This window comes from Lactuca virosa, chromosome 6 (genome assembly GCF_052849685.1).
Source record: "Lactuca virosa cultivar CGN04683 chromosome 6, Lactuca_virosa_CGN04683_v6, whole genome shotgun sequence".
In the NCBI taxonomy this organism is placed as follows: Eukaryota; Viridiplantae; Streptophyta; class Magnoliopsida; order Asterales; family Asteraceae; genus Lactuca; species Lactuca virosa.
In genome coordinates, this window is record NC_136431.1 from 198,550,389 (window position 1) to 198,567,102 (window position 16,714).

The following is a 16,714-nucleotide window of genomic DNA, read 5'->3' on the forward strand; positions in this document are numbered from 1 at the left end:
GCATGTAAAATGATCGTCAACTATAAAAATAGTTGGTGAGTACTCACATGTTTATAACATAATATAGTTTGAAGTCATGAAAATCAGAATATTGATAAAAAAATTTCCATAAACAAATGTTCATTACTAAATAAGTAAATAAGTTTTCATGAATAGAAGTTCGTTGCTAAAACGAGTAATAAAGTTTCCATAAATAGAATCTTGTTGCTAATATGAGAAAAAAAGTTTTTTTGCTCAAATGAGTAAACAGGTTCACTGCTACAAAAAGCAAATAGGTTCATTGCTAAGACAAGTAAATAAGTTTCCACTAATAAAAGTTCGTTGCTATAATGAGAAACAAAGTTTGTATGTGAATAGTGATCAAATCATGAGTTTACAACCCAAGCCTAAGACTGAATGCCCTCATGAATGCTATGTCTATCGCTAACATAGGGAGAAATAATGGTACAACGCACTCAAGCGAATCGTGCGAGTGTGGATTTGTCTACCTCATAATAGTGTTATCCATAATGACCCTGGGCTCAAATGAGTTAATGAGTTATGTGAACTGACTCCAGGGACTTAAACACGATAAGGCCTCATGAATTAACGATAACATACACATACACAGCGAAATATAGCAACCAAGTTTGATACAAGTCATACTAAATACAACAAACAATAAACAGTTTTTGGACATGCTTTTCCACTCCAAAACATTTAAAACCGAAAATAGGGGGAGTCGTGAATACTCACAATGATATGTGAACGTATTTGTGATGCCTTGCGTAACTTTCCTCACGCCCTACTACCGATTCCCTACGATAAGGTTACACACTAGTAAGTCTCTAGTCGAAAATCTATCACTAGTATACTTAATTTCTACAATAGAATTATTCCAATATTGTGTCAAAATTAGGTTTTGTATAAGTTGCAAATACGTTTCTGAAAATCCAGATTTCCATTTACCAATTGACTTATTAACATTTGCAAGTGACAATCTCATTTTGTGTTATTGTTTGAAATGCATTTTAGCACTTTTGGAAGGGCTTTACTGTTGGATAAGGTGTCTAAGTCCATAACTATTTCCGGTATGTACTTGACCCGACCCGTCATGGTCCATTTGGGTTGCATGGCACCATGCAATTGGATAAACTAAAATGAGAGACATAACACTTATGGTTTATTAATATATTATAAGTTCTAATATATTAATAATATTATTTAATTAGTTTGATCAAGAATTAATTTAGAATTAATTAAGTGATCAAAAGATAACTAATTAAATATATGGGTAGATTATGTAAATCTTCCATATCTTATATAGTGGGCTAAGAGGCTCCATGGATTATCAAGTTGGGTTCCACCCATAGGATGCTCCATGGATGCTCCATGGGAGTTACAAACCCATGGGTCATGGAAATGAAGAGTCATGACACATTAGGGTTTACATGGTGTAACCCTAGATGTGTCAACACTATATAAGAAACCCATTCTCCACCAAAATTGGCTACACATAAGAAACAAGAGGGCTAGAGCCGATTTTGCAAGTGTAAGATTCTCTCAAAGTTTACTCCTTTGCATTTGGTGTTGTGTGAAGCATTTGAGGCATCACACTTGGGGTGCTAGGCTCACAAGGTTTCAAGGATCATAATCAACAACAAGGTAAGTTATTCTATCTTTCATTCAAGTTAAAAATGTTCCCCATGTATGCTAGATAGGAATATAACCTTGGAATTCAACTTTGCATGATTATTAGACAAACATAGATCCAAGGTTATTAGGGTTGCATGTACACTTAGGAAGTGTTAGAATGCTCAAAACCCATCAGTGGTATCAGAGCCTAGGTTTGTTTTTTGTTTTTTTTTTTGTGTGCAAACAGCTTGAAAAAAAATCGTTTTTCTATTTTCTGCTCGTATGAAAGTTTGCACATTTGTTGCTGGAAATGGACTAGAAACATTACCCTAAACTGTTTTGATGTTTTAAAGCTTGTTTTAGATGGTGTAATGTTTATGCTAATCCATTTGCAATGGCAATTATTAAAATTACAAGTTTTTTTTAAGTGTAATTTTTTGATTCTTGAAAGTGTTCATATTCATGTTCTTGAACTTATGAAGATTAGATGATTATAGGAATTGTTTGTAACCTTCATGGTAGTTTAATTCATGATCATAATGTGCTTTAATGGAGTCCATAACTTGTCCTCAAGTTATGGAAAACCAAAAGTCTCACTTTTATTAAATCCATTAAAAGAACACAAGAGTTATAAAAATGAAGAGTCTTCATTTTTATTACTCAATTAATTCATAAGTTATAAGAAATGAAAAGTTTTGGAAGTTTACAAAACTTGCCCTCAAGTTTTGGAACATGTAAAGTCTTGATTAAAACTTTAGTTCCAACCCTTAGAATTTTAAAAGTTAAAATTCAACCCTTATACTTTATAATATTATAAGTTACTAATATATATATGTATAACAACAAGTCGTCTTACCGCTAGTACGCCTCATTCACGAAGCCGGTCTATAAGGGGGGGTATAAGGTTGTTGCCTATAAAATGGCAACTTAATGGGTGTCCACTCTCACCCACCGCTTCCTTGATCGGTGGAGGGTCGTTAGCCGAACGGGTAGGACAAGGAATTATAAATTCTCATTAAAAGTATGATGAATATTATAAAGTAACTAAATGCTTTTATTAAATTCCCAATCTTAGTTACTTTAGGAAAATGTGAATAAGGTGCTAATCCATGAAATTACACTTTACACTTTGTTTAAGTCGTTAGTGGAGCTCGTGTGGTTAACCGGCACACTAACTTGGACTTAACAAGGAAGGTAAAGGGTGACTTAAAGTTTATTATAGGTCGGTGGAGCTCGTGTGGTTAACCGGCACATCGATTGAGTAATAAACATTAAGTGTACCAAGTGATTTGCATGGTTACTTCACACCTCGTTTTGTGATCCTCGGTATCCCAGTCACAAAACTTGGAGGGCACACTCGAGATTGAAACATGCCTTTGAAAAGTTCATTGAATCTCAAAAGAATCTAGGAATATCTATGAACCAATTAAAAACCTAATTTCTATATTTCGTTTTTCATGGTGGAAATTGGTGAATCGTCATTCACCTACCTTTCAAATATGTTATAGCTTGGATTACGGCATACCTCTTCTAAGTTATAATATATTGTGATTGGATCCTAGCCTTAATATTACATTTGGGTGTTTTATTAAGGACTCTCTTAATATCTAAACTAATCTTGTTCTCTTCTTTCAGATGTCTTCAAACAATGCTGCTTCTGGCTCTAATCCTAATGGCTCCTTTATCCTTATGAACTTGTGTGGGAAAGTCACTTTTGATGGATCCAACTTCAATGAATGGATCAGAAACATCAGGATGATTACCCGCTACGAGGACAAAGAATATGTCCTTGACAAGGAGCTTAAGGAGATTGATGAGAACACTGCAACTCCCCAGGAGATCGCTGACTTCCGGGCACATGAAAGGGATGCTACAAAAGTGGCATGCATCATGTTGGCCACCATGACAGCGGAACTCCAAAAGTCCTATGAGGACTTCTACCTTTTGAAATGCACCAAGATCTGATGGAAAGATACCATCAAAGTGCACGACAAGAGAGGTATGAAATCATATGCTCTATCATAAAAACCATGATGAAGGACGGGGAATCCGTCACGAGCCACATGTAGAAAATGCAAAGGTATGTGGATCGGTTGCTGAAGCTTAATGTGAACTTCCCTGAGGAGCTTGCAATAGATATCATTTTGCACTCCTTTCCATCGTGTTATGATCAATTCCGCATGACATATCACATGAATAAGGAAGAGGTCACACTCAGCAAACTTCAGGGACTCCTCAAGACCGCAGAAACAGGTCTTAAGGGTAAGTCGGTTGTTAACACTCCTACTCTAAACTCCGCCCCGGTTTTGGCAATCAGGAAAGGTAGAGGGAAGAAGAGGAAGAGCTCTTCGAAGGGTACCAAGGCTAGGACCCTTGATGGCTCTTCTTCAAGTGGAACCAAGAAAGGTTTTGTCACTCCTTCTTCTGACCCTAAAGAGGTTGACTGCTTCTATTGCCATGAAAAGTCACATTGGAAGCGGAACTGCCCAAATTACCAGCAAGATGTGAAGGATGGGAAAGTTAAACCCAACCATGCAGGTATTTACACTATCTTATCTAATAACTCACCCCATTCTAACTCTTGGTTCCTTGATACCGGTTGTGGTATTCATATCTGTTCTGATTTGCAGGGACTAAGAAGAAGTGAGAATGTGGAGCATGGAAGAATAAACTTAATCATGGGGAATAGGAATGCTTTACCTGTCACCAAGATTGGAGTTTATACTTTATCGCTAAGTAGTGGGTTTAGTTTAGATTTGAATAAATGTTGTTATTCGCCAGAAATGGCAAGAAATATTATTTCCTTTCATGCATTGTATAAACAAGGTTTCACCTTTTCATTTGATAATGAAGTTGGTTCGATTAATGCTTTCTTTAATAATGTTCTTTATTTTAAAGCATTACCTTGTGATGGTGTGTATGAAACTGTATCTGTGGTTGATAACTTAGGAATAATGTATTGTGTATTGATTCTGTTAATGATAATAACTTGGATAAAGCATCATTATGGCATTGTCGACTTGGACATATAAGCAAGAAATGCATAGGCCAACTCCAAAAGGATGGAGTATTGGAGTCATTTGACCTAAAGTCAGATGATAGTTGCGAATCATGCTTACTTGGAAAAATAACAAAGTCACCCTTCACAAGTTCTTGTGAGAGGGGTGAAGGTTTGTTGGATCTTATACACACGGATGTGTGTGGGCCCTTCAAACATGCCACAAGGGATGCTAATCGTTATTATTTGACTTTTACTGATGATTATAGTAGATATGGATATGTCTACTTAATCAAGCATAAGTCAGAGACTTTTGAGAGGTTTAAAGAGTTTAAACAGGAAGTCGAGAATCAATTGGGCAGGAACATTAAGATGCTTCAATCCGATCGAGGTGGTGAGTATCTTAGTTCAGAGTTCCTCGACTATCTCAGGGAATGTGGGATTGTCTCACAATTGACACCTCCCAGGACACCGCAATTGAATGGTGTAGCTGAGAGGCGTAATCGAACCTTGTTGGATATGGTTCGTTCCATGATGAGTCGAGCTTCGCTACCAATCTCATTTTGGGGGTATGCCTTAGAGACTGCCGCCCATATCTTGAATCTAGTTCCCACAAAGAAAGTTGCCAAAACTCCTCATGAGATGTGGACTGGTAAAGTACCCAAACTAGACCACATTAAGATTTGGGGTTGCGAGGCTTTCGTGAGACACGAGACTCATGATAAGCTCGAACCTCGAAGTGAGAGGTGTATTTTCATCGGCTACCCACATAAATCCTTTGGTTACCTCTTCTACAGACCTAGTGAGAATGTGGTCTTTGTAGCTAGGAGGGCTTTCTTTCGAGAGAGAGAGTTCATAAGCCAAGGAGACAGTGGGAGGCAAGTTGACCTTGAAGAAATTCAAGAGTCAAGTGGTGAAGGAACTTCAAACCCTAGCACTCAACTTGAGGAGGAAACTTCTGTTGAGCCAATTGACAAGTCTGTACCTCTGAGGCGTTCCACAAGGGTTAGGAATGCACCTGAGCATTACTATGGATTCCATATTACTGCGGAAGGTGATACACTTATCAGTGATGAGACACTGATAGGTCTGGATGAACCTAACAGTTACGCGGAAGCCATGGCAGGCCCTGAGTCAGCCAAGTGGAAAGAGGCAATGGACAGCGAGATACAGTCCATGTATGACAATCAAGTTTGGAACTTGGTTGAGAATGTACCAGGTCGTAAGACTGTAGGGTGCAAATGGATCTTCAAGAAGAAGACCGACATGGATGGTAATGTACACACTTATAAGGCACGACTGGTTGCAAAGGGTTTCTCACAAACTCCGGGAGTTGATTATGATGAGACCTTTTCTCCAGTGGCCAAGATTAAGTCTATTAGGGTTCTGTTAGCCATAGCCGCATTTCATGATTATGAAATATGGCAAATGGATGTCAAAACCGCTTTCCTTAATGGAAAGTTGGCTGAGGATGTTTACATGAGTCAGCCAGAGGGTTTTGTCAACACAGAGTACCCTAATAGAGTGTGTAAGCTTGAGAAATCCATTTATGGGTTAAAGCAAGCACCTCGCAGATGGAATCTTTGCTTTGATGAGAAAGTCAAGGAATTTGGCTTTTCTAGGAGTGGAGATGAATCTTGTGTATATGTCAAGGCTAGTGGGAGTATAGTTAGCTTTTTGGTATTGTATGTGGATGACATACTACTCATAGGAAATGACATCCCAACTCTGCAGGAAGTTAAGTCCTGGCTTGGGAAGTGTTTCTCTATGAAGGACCTAAGAGAAGCTGCCTATATTCTAGGGATAAGGATCTTGAGAGACCGGAGTAAAAGACTAATTGGACTTAGTCAGAGTACTTACTTGGATAAGGTGTTGAAGAGATTCGGCATGCAGGACTCCAAGAAAGGAGAGTTACCCATCCAGAGTAATGCCAGATTGAGTAAGACACAAAGCCCTAGTACTGAGGCTGAGATAGCAGAAATGAGTCGAATACCTTATGCTTCGGCTGTAGGATCGATCATGTATGCTATGACGTGTACTCGACCTGATGTAGCCTTTGCTTTGAGCATGGTTAGCAGGTATCAGGGGAACCCTGGCAAGGCACACTGGACTGCGGTAAAGAATATCCTCAAGTAGCTACGGAGGACTAAGGACTGGGTCCTTACCCTCGGTGGGAGTGAAGACTTGAGAGTTGTAGGGTATAGTGATGCTAGCTTTCAGACTGATAGGGATAATTTCCGCTCTCAGTCAGGCTGGGTCTTTACCTTAAATGGAGGAGCAATTTCTTGGAAGAGTTCCAAGCAAGAGACAGTGGCTGATTCAACTTGCGAATCAGAGTATATAGCAGCTAGCGAGGCAGCAAAGGAGGCGATATGGCTGAAGAACTTCATTGGCGACCTTGGAGTTGTACCAGCTATTAAATAGCCAATGGAAATTTTCTGTGATAGTGAAAGTGCAGTTGCCTTAGCCAAGGAACCAAGGGATCACGGGAGATCCAGACACATCGACAGAAAATACCATTTCATCAGACATCGAATAGAAGAAGGACTCCTCGTGGCAAAGAGGGTATCATCGGATGAGAATCCAGCAGATCCCCTCACGAAGGGACTGACTCGGGTTAAGCATCTCCAGCATGCTCGGAGCATAGGGCTGAAGGATGATATTAGATTTAGTAGTTAGATAACCTTGAAATTTGTAAAGTATAATTGACATTAGATGATGAATAAAAGGTGTTTTATTTATGAGTAAAGTGTTGCTATCTCTTATCGATCGTTTACTATATTTCTTTTGCATGTTTTGACTTCCAGAATAATTATGTTTGGTATATCATATTATTCGAACCTCCACAGTCGGTCATATGTCGGAAGTAGGTATGAATCAAGACTGTCATGATTGGTTGCAGAGGTCTAAGTTGTTGGACATGGCTACAACACTCATGAGTGCTCATAAGTTCTGAGCATTGGACTCAACCCACGCTCACTGGAATCACTTCATGGAATTTATCTCGAGTGATCGTGAGACGGTAATATCATATAAGTCTTCAAACCTAGAGATATGATTTGTTACTTATGAGTTGGTTATGCATTGATTGTACGTTAACGCATTGGTAACTCGATGTTATAAAACGTGCTTTTGTGTATAATTCAATGAGTGGTAGAACAAACATATGAGTCGAAGTTTATCTGTTCCTTCTTGGATTAGAAGCTGATATCTGGGCCCCTCGATGATTTTGTTTTGACCTATGTACCGGGCCCGGTCAGAACTAAGTTGATGTGTTCAATTAAGTTCTTTGTCAAACAAATCGGAAATCGGGAAACAAACTGCTGGACAATAAGTAAGACATTGTTCCATGTATTTGTCCGGGTGATATCTAGAACAGAGGATTATATGATCACTTATCTTAAATGGCGTATCATCATCTTCTCAGTTCCGAGAGACCTTGAAAGAGCTACGATTGCCGATCGGTTCCTGAAGTATTGCAGTTATAGTTATTAGACTTGTCCAAGTGGGAGACTGTTGGATAAGGTGTCTAAGTCCATAACTATTTCTGGTATGTACTTGACCCGACCCGGCATGGTCCATTTAGGTTGCATGGCACCATGCAATTGGATAAACTAAAATGAGAGAAATAACACTTATGGTTTATTAATATACTATAAGTTCTAATATATTAATAATATTATTTAATTAGTTTGATCAAGAATTAATTTAGAATTAATTAAGTGATCAAAAGATAACTAATTAAATATATGGGTAGATTATGTAAATCTTCCATATCTTATATAGTGGGCTAAGAGGCTCCATGGATTATCAAGTTGGGTTCCACCCATAGGATGCTCCATGGATGCTCCATGGGAGTTACAAACCCATGGGTCATGGAAATGAAGAGTCATGACACATTAGGGTTTACATGGTGTAACCCTAGATGTGTCAACACTATATAAGAAACCCATTCTCCACCAAAATTGGCTACACATAAGAAACAAGAGGGCTAGAGCCGATTTTGCAAGTGTAAGATTCTCTCAAAGTTTACTCCTTTGCATTTGGTGTTGTGTGAAGCATTTGAGGCATCACACTTGTGGTGCTAGGCTCATAAGGTTTCAAGGATCATAATCAACAACAAGGTAAGTTATTCTATCTTTCATTCAAGTTAAAAATGTTCCCCATGTATGCTAGATAGGAATATAACCTTGGAATTCAACTTTGCATGATTATTAGACAAACATAGATCCAAGGTTATTAGGGTTGCATGTACACTTAGGAAGTGTTAGAATGCTCAAAACCCATCATTTACAAACTAAAAATCCAAAACTAAACCAAATCAGTTCTAAAAATTTCCAAACTTTAAATTTCACCATTTAATTCCTTGAAAACATCATAAAATCGTGAAAAATAATAAACAGTTAATAAAAATTCCCAATGTTTTTGTAAAATTGTTATACAATGCATATAAACATGGAAAATATACTCAAATTGATTTTCAAATAGTTTAACCCGGTTTTATGATTTTTGTGTATTTATTATAGCAAAAATCAAAATAGGTAGGAACCAGTTTATAAAATTCTACAAACATTTTGTTCCACTGTTATTTAACATATATAAGTTGGAAAAATATCAAATCTGGTTTTCAAACAATTTAACTGTTTTTCTTTGTTTTATTCATTTAAATAAGCACTAATTCGTGAACAATTATTAAACAATAGGTAAAATTCACTAAACTTTTTATTTATGATTTATATGTAATATTAAATATTATGATGAGGTTTCATAATTTGTGGATAAGTGTAGCTATTTTTCATCAAATTAATCCCTTAAAAATTCATTAAACCAGGAAAAATAAGAAATTGTCTTGGAAAAATCTTGAAAATTTTTATTAGAGTCTTTATGATGTCTAGAAGATGCGAAAATTATGAAATATAGCTTTGGACATTCATAACTATATTTTGATATTTATTTATCTTCAACAAAAATAAATTAGAAATCAACAGAAAACAGACATAGAAATGCATACAACTTAATTAAACGTCTTTACTCAGTGGATAGGTGATATCAAAATTTTACCAGAATTTAATAACAATCAAAAGTATTTTATATGAATTATTGCTCTATTTTCTTGCAAAAACTACAATAAATCGAGAAAAATGAGTTATTTTCTGAAAATTTCCAGATCATCTTATTTTGTTGTTTGAATTCTGGTAAAAATCGAATTTGATCAGAAAAGAAGTTTTAGATATTTATTTATGAATAAATCCCTTATGTGCATTCTTAACAATGTATTTTGATAATCAAGCCCTTAAGCTTGATGTTCATCACATGCGTTATGATTTGAAGACCATGAATGAACTTATTTTTTCAAAATGATGTTTCTAAATGAAAAACATGAATGCATGGGGGTTTTGGATCTTTAAAACTTGTAAAACTCAAGTTGATGGATTTGATTTAGGTTTGGATCATTGGATTTCACCTTCTAACGACATGCATTTTGTTTTTGGGTGAAATCCTACCACCATCATCATCAAATTCGACATGCATGAACATGTATGTGAATAATCTAAGAGAAAAGTGTAGAAGAGGGAGAAAATTGCAAGAAAACATAAATTTTTTGAAAGAAAAGTAAGAAAATATAAGGAAATTAATTTTACTTTGAATATCAATTTCAAATGATGAAGATTTTTGAGTAAAATGAGGGATATTTTCTGGAAATTTGGTGGGTTTTGGAGCTAATTTATAGAGGGAAAGAATGAGGGTTTTAGATAGAGGAAAAGAGAGATTCTTTCTCTCTGGATAGCTCATCTCTCTCGTCATCTTTTTGCGGTTATACTCCACCAAAATACAGAGATGCTTATGAGATCATGAAGAATTGAATGTAAAAATCTCTCCCGGTGATATTGCTTCTAGGTTCGTCATTTGTAGAGAAAATGAAGAGGGAAGTTTTGGAGAGAGAAAAAGTAGGAGGTGGAGTTAATGAGAAGTGAAAATGAGTGACTTTGGGAGGAGAAATGATGGGAGAGAGAGGGAATCCAAAATTTGAAGAGGAGAGAGGATATTTGATTTTCTTTTCTCTTTTTTTGTACTTCCTTAATTTTTTATAAAATTTCTTCCAATTTATAAAAAATCTTTATTTTATATAAATTTTGTTCATAAGTCTTAGATTTTTAGCTTATAAAAGTAAGCTTAATGTTATTGAAATAAATTAATTTCCTTTATTATATTTCCGCATTTTAAATATATTAATTTGATATTATAGTGTTTATAAAAACTTTTATGGGATTTTAATCTAAAACTTCATAAATTTAAGTTTTTTTAGGACTTTTAGGGTTTTAAGGAATTTTGTAAATCCTTGGATATCAAAATTAATTAAATTTTGAGACTTCAAACTATTTTAGCGTTCCATAACTCTTCTTCAAGTTAGAAATAATGTTTGTGATTTATTTTTCTCGGTTTAATGACATTTCTATGTAGTGGTTCCGAGATTCAAGTGAATTTGATGAATGAAGTATACTAGTCCTAGTTTCATCTTTGACTTAAGTTTCTATGAGACTTTGACCTAATTTCTACTTCTAGGTCAAGTGCATGTTGTGTCTACATGATTCGCAGAAAGATGTTCAATTCAAGGAATGAAACGAATATGGATAGTCATTACAGTTAAATAGTTGTAGAATTCACATACCAATGTGAAATCTAAGTACACTATTCTTCGATTCTACTTGTTTCCAAGTTTCTAGTAGGTTATAACATAGCTCCTAGTTACAAAGTATAGTATGTGACATGCCTATATGTAACATCCGGATTTTCAGGGACATTATTGTGTATGTTAATCTTGAAATTTAAGGAGGGACTCGACGAGTTGAGGGACCAACTCGCCGAGTCGAGTCGAGATTGTCTCGTGAATTTAATGAATGGACTCGACGAGTCAGAGGAGGGACTCGTCGAGTAGGTGCTGGGCAGAGAAACCCTAATTTCCCGGGTTTGGGACCTATTTAAAGGCATTTATAGCCTCAATTGCGGGTACCTTCCCCTGAGAGCAAACCCTATTTGCTATTGTAGCTAGAGAGTGAGAGAGAAGCTCATATTGTGGTTCTTGGTGCATTTCTATGGAGAAGGATGAAGAGCTTCTTGATGGGGGAACAAAGGAAGGCAGTAGATCTGTGGTATTGAGTGTTTCAGCTGCTAAGAGAAGGTATAAAGTTCTCATCTTGTTCATTCCTTGTACTAGATCTCATTTTGGGAGTTTTAGGGCTTTGCTTCCATTCTTTTGAATCTATGAGTCGAATGAGACCTGGTTGTGGTTGGAAACCTCAGATATGGACCTCCTAAGGTCCTTACAGTCTGGATGTCTCAGCTTTAGTGGTCCAAATGAGGGTTGATGAGCAAAAACCTTCATGAAGAGCATGTATTGGCGTTTTGAAGCAATAGAGTCATTTCTGAACATAAAGATCGAAGCTTTACGTAATTATTGAGCCTTGGGATGATAGATCTATTGTTTAGAGTGATAGATCTGGTTGAAATCGTCTGAATGAGAAATCAGATCAAAGGGACTCGCCGAGTCCATGACCTGACTCGACGAGTTGGCAGGGTTTGTCCCGATGGATTGATTGTGCGATAACTCGGCGAGTTGGGGGTCAACTCGACGAGTTGAGCTGTACTTTTGAGACGTCTGAGGATACGAGGGGACTCGACGAGTCGCAGGAGTGCACTCGACGAGTCGGGTCAAACTTGGACTGTTGACTCGAGTTTGACTTCTGTTGACCATGGGGTTTTGGTCAGCATATGTGATGGAGACCTTCGAGGGGGTAAAATGGTCTTTTACCCACTTTAATGGGTTAGAAAGAGAAAGACCCGCCTTCGATTATCTGAGTTGTTAGAAGAGTAATAATAAGAGATATTCATCCTTTGTGTTAGGAGGAGACTAGTTCGAGATCCGAGCGCGAGGTTATTTGCTCACCTGCTAGCCAAGGTGAGTCTTCTCACTATACATTACCTAGAGTGGTATCTATGTGTAGATCGAAGGGTCTTTTGTGCTATGTGTATGTATGCGATTATGTGCATTGTGATATATGTATGCAATGTGTTGTATAGACCGGACCGGAGGGTCCAACGATATAGACCGGACCGAAGGGTCCAACGATATAGACCGGACCGAAGGGTCCAACGATACAGACCGGACCGAAGGGTCCAACGAGCTATGACCGGACCAGAGGGTCCAACGAGCTACGGGACTGGAGGGTCCCGCTGAGACACATCGACCAGAGGGTCGTACTGTACCCTCGAGTGGCGTATGTGTTGTATGTGGTATTTTGAGGAACTCACTAAGCATTTATGCTTACCGTGTTATGTGATATGTGTTTCAGGTATCAGCGAGGGTCGCGGGAAGGCGCCGACATGAATTGTACACACTGGCAGAAGATTCTGTGTTGAGATTATGGGATATGTTTTATTGTGATGATATTGATACATGAGATTTTGAGAATATTATATCAGATTTATTATGTTTGAAAAATGAAAAATTGTTTTAAAATTTACGTCGTTACAAGTTGGTATCAGAGCCTTGGTTTGAGGGATTCGGATGCACCTTCGGGCGTATCTGAACTCAAACTGAGGATTTGAGGAAATTTTCATAAAAGAAACAATTTTTCTAAAAAGAGTAAAAGATTTTTGAGAAAATCATCACGGAGCAGTGTGTACGATCAGCCAGCGCCCGAACGGTGATTTCCCAGAATACCCTTACATTATGTGTTATGAGATATTATGTGATATGCTATGCATGCTAGAGATAGGCTAGGTATTCATATTTTAGGACTAGAGTGGCCTGATTTGTGATGCCTTAGTCTAGGAGTTGCTGTTATATGTGATGTGCCTTCGAGTATGTGCTGAGTATGAGTATCCAGCTGGAATCCTTTTAGAGAGGGATCTGAGTAGAGGAGTAATCTAGGAGAGATACCTAGATAAGCATTTGAGGAGTCTACTGAGAGAGTAGTCAAATGCCCGTGTGGGGTAAAGTTGCTTGAGTTCGGTGATATCCTTTGAGTATGAGGAGAGTAAGTGGGTAATAACCTAGAGTGGTTTTACATGTTGGTAGAAATTATTCGATGCCTGAATGCTGCTTGCTTCATGCTTTGTGGAAATCTTGATGATGGGAGTCACCTACTAAGTGAATATGACGATATTCAGGAGGTAGATGGCTGGCATCATAAGGAGTTCTTCAGCAGCTGATGGCAGAGAAGTGTGAGAACCTAGGAAGAGCCTAGGAAAGGGCGACCCTAGTCAGATGAGTATGCTGACAAGAGTAGAGCATTTCGCAGAGGAGCGAACACACGTGACAGGATTGGTGATCGAGAAGGTTGAGCAGCTACTTAGGAACTCGGGGATGGTCCGTGCAGAAAGTATGGGTAGATGTGGCAGGTAGTATGGGCCCGTACTACTGAAAGAAGAGGACCCATACTCGATGCAGGGAACATTCCGGAGGATCTAAGTAGCAGATCGAGAGGTGAATTCACGGTTCGAGTACCATGATTTGTAGCAGAACGAGAGGTGATTTCGTCGTTCGAGTACCATGATTTGTAGCAGAACGAGAGGTGATTTCATGGTTCGAGTATCATGATTCGTAGCGGATTGAGAAGGGAGAACATGGTTTGAGTACCATGATTCGTAACGGATTGAGAAGAGACAACGTGGTTCGGGTACCATGATTCATAGCAGATCAAGAGGTGGCCACATGGTTCGAGTACCCTGACTCGTGGCGGTTAGTGCTTCTGGTTTACCGGTTATTCTGTGGTGATTGTCTAAACTGAGATCAGATGTGAAAGAGTATGGGGCCAGAGGGCCATGATGAACGAGTTTTAGTAGAGCATCCCTTGAAAGGGGAATCGAGTTAGCTCCGAGGGATTTTTGGTGAGATGCCAGTTGGAGTCGCAAGACTCAGGGATGAGTAAGGATGGTGCGTTATTGGAGAATACGGTCTGGGCTGAGCGACCGGATGATAGTGGAGATGTCATTTTCTGTGACCTGAGCGCTGCTATTTCTGTTCCAGTAGGAAACAGGAGAGATATTGAGATTTTCGGTTTCTGAGGTTGGGGGTGAGCCCTGTGGGGTAGTTTTGGTTACGATCATTCATCAGAGTATCTCGACAGTATGTCTGCCGCGAGGTAAGGATATAGCATGAGTAGGTTGTCAGTGGGTACTGAGATGGTCAAGGACCAGGATACACCCTATTTGAGCATAGTAGGGCATGTGTTAGCTGCAGCAACGGACGGTCAAGAGGAGTATATCGGAGCGGTGGCTCTTATTGTCTATGATGGGTATCGAGTGTGGAAATGAGGTCTCTGCTCTTATGATAATTCACGTGATGGGACGTCAGTTGAGGAGTCGAGGATGAGGAGCATGTTAGTTCATTATTTTCAGACTTAGGGTCAGTATTACTACTGGACAGTTGAGATGTCCGGTAGTGGGATGGTACGAGATTCTGAATGACTAGAGGCAGTCATGATGAGAAGTTTCTGAGGATTTCATCTGAGATTCGGGGTAGTTGGAGTTGTTTGATCTCCATCGGGGAGATCATCGAGCATTGTGTATCACATTCCAAGGGTAGGTGAGATGTTACTGGTAAAAAACAGTCTGTGGGATATATTGTTGGTGAACCAATTGGTGATGGTTCGAACCCTGAGTGGGGGAGAACCGGGTACCTTTGAGGAGATTTGAGGTTGTTCAAGAGTGGTTGGAGAACTGGATATAGAGACCTGCGGTGCGGATTCCTGAGACCAGGGTTATTGGTGGTCAAGGCGAAGTGCAGAGCGAGATAGTGCATGTGGTATGTGTTAAGGAAAGGATGAGTGTCTCCACGGCAGGTGGCTATCGATCGAAGACCGTGTGTGGCATGAAGATTAGTGGTGAATCCTGAAGGAACGCATTGTTGTATCTGTGTATGATGTGGTAAGTAGGATATCAGTGGTTGAGACAGGACATCATGAGGTTCTGTGATGGTGTACCGAGGTATCCGAGTATGATGTTCTAAATTTCAGACTATTTTGAGACTTGAGTTATGGGATGACGAGTGGTGTATCAGGTGTCTACGGTTCCAGTGGGAGCCCTTTCAGCTAGTTGACATCAAACGGGATTATTCGAGAATGTGGATTGCAGTAGGGAAAGGTGTTTTGTTATGGCAGATGTCGTTAGAAATAGCAATGCATAATTTGGGTAAGTATGTACACCTATGGTTGGTCCGCAGGGCATGAGTTAATGATTGTAGTGTGGCGTCGACCTGAGGATGAGATTGTGAAGTGGTAAGAGCAAGGGTGGTGATGCTACGGGGAGCCGTAGTACTCACTATTCAGTGAGAGGTTGTGGTGATGCTACGGGGAGCTGTAGTACTCACTATTCAGTGAGAGGTTGTGGTGATGTTGCGGGGAGCCGTAGTACTCACTATTCAGCGATAGGTTGTGGTGATGCTGCGGGGAGCCGTAGTACTCACTATTCAGTGAGAGGTTGTGGTGATACTACGGGGAGCCGTAGTACTCACTATTCAGTGAGAGGTTGTGGTGATGCTATGGGGAGCCGTAGTACTCACTATTCAGTGAGAGGTTATTGTGATGCTGCGGGGAGCCGTAGTACTCACTATTTAGTGAGAGGTTGTTGTGATACTGCGGGGAGCCGTAGTACCCACTAGTCAGCAAGAGAATGTTGCGACGAAGTACTCTCTGATCAGAGCGTGACACAGAGGAGTTTTGGGCTTGGGTAGCCCTAATATTTGAGTTTTGTGGGAGCCTGGTGGTCGAATCAGGGGTGAGACTGGGATCTCCATAATTGTCGGGAGTTGTTATATTCTGAATTGAGTAATGGTTGTCGCAACCAAAGGGAAGTGGATAAGTGAAGAACGCATGAGTTGCGGGTCATGAGTCATGAGTTGAGTGGTTCGTTGGGACGAGTGGTTCCAATTCTGTGCCGGATCAGACTCTCGAGTTGAGTTCGATTCTAGTAGTGTATCGAGTAGACAGAATGAGATTCCAGATTCAGAGATGCATTTCATTTGGAAGGGGGTATTGTTCCATATGGTGTCTTGGACCGGAGTGGGTCAATTCGTTGGTATGAGAAAACCGTGAAATGCAT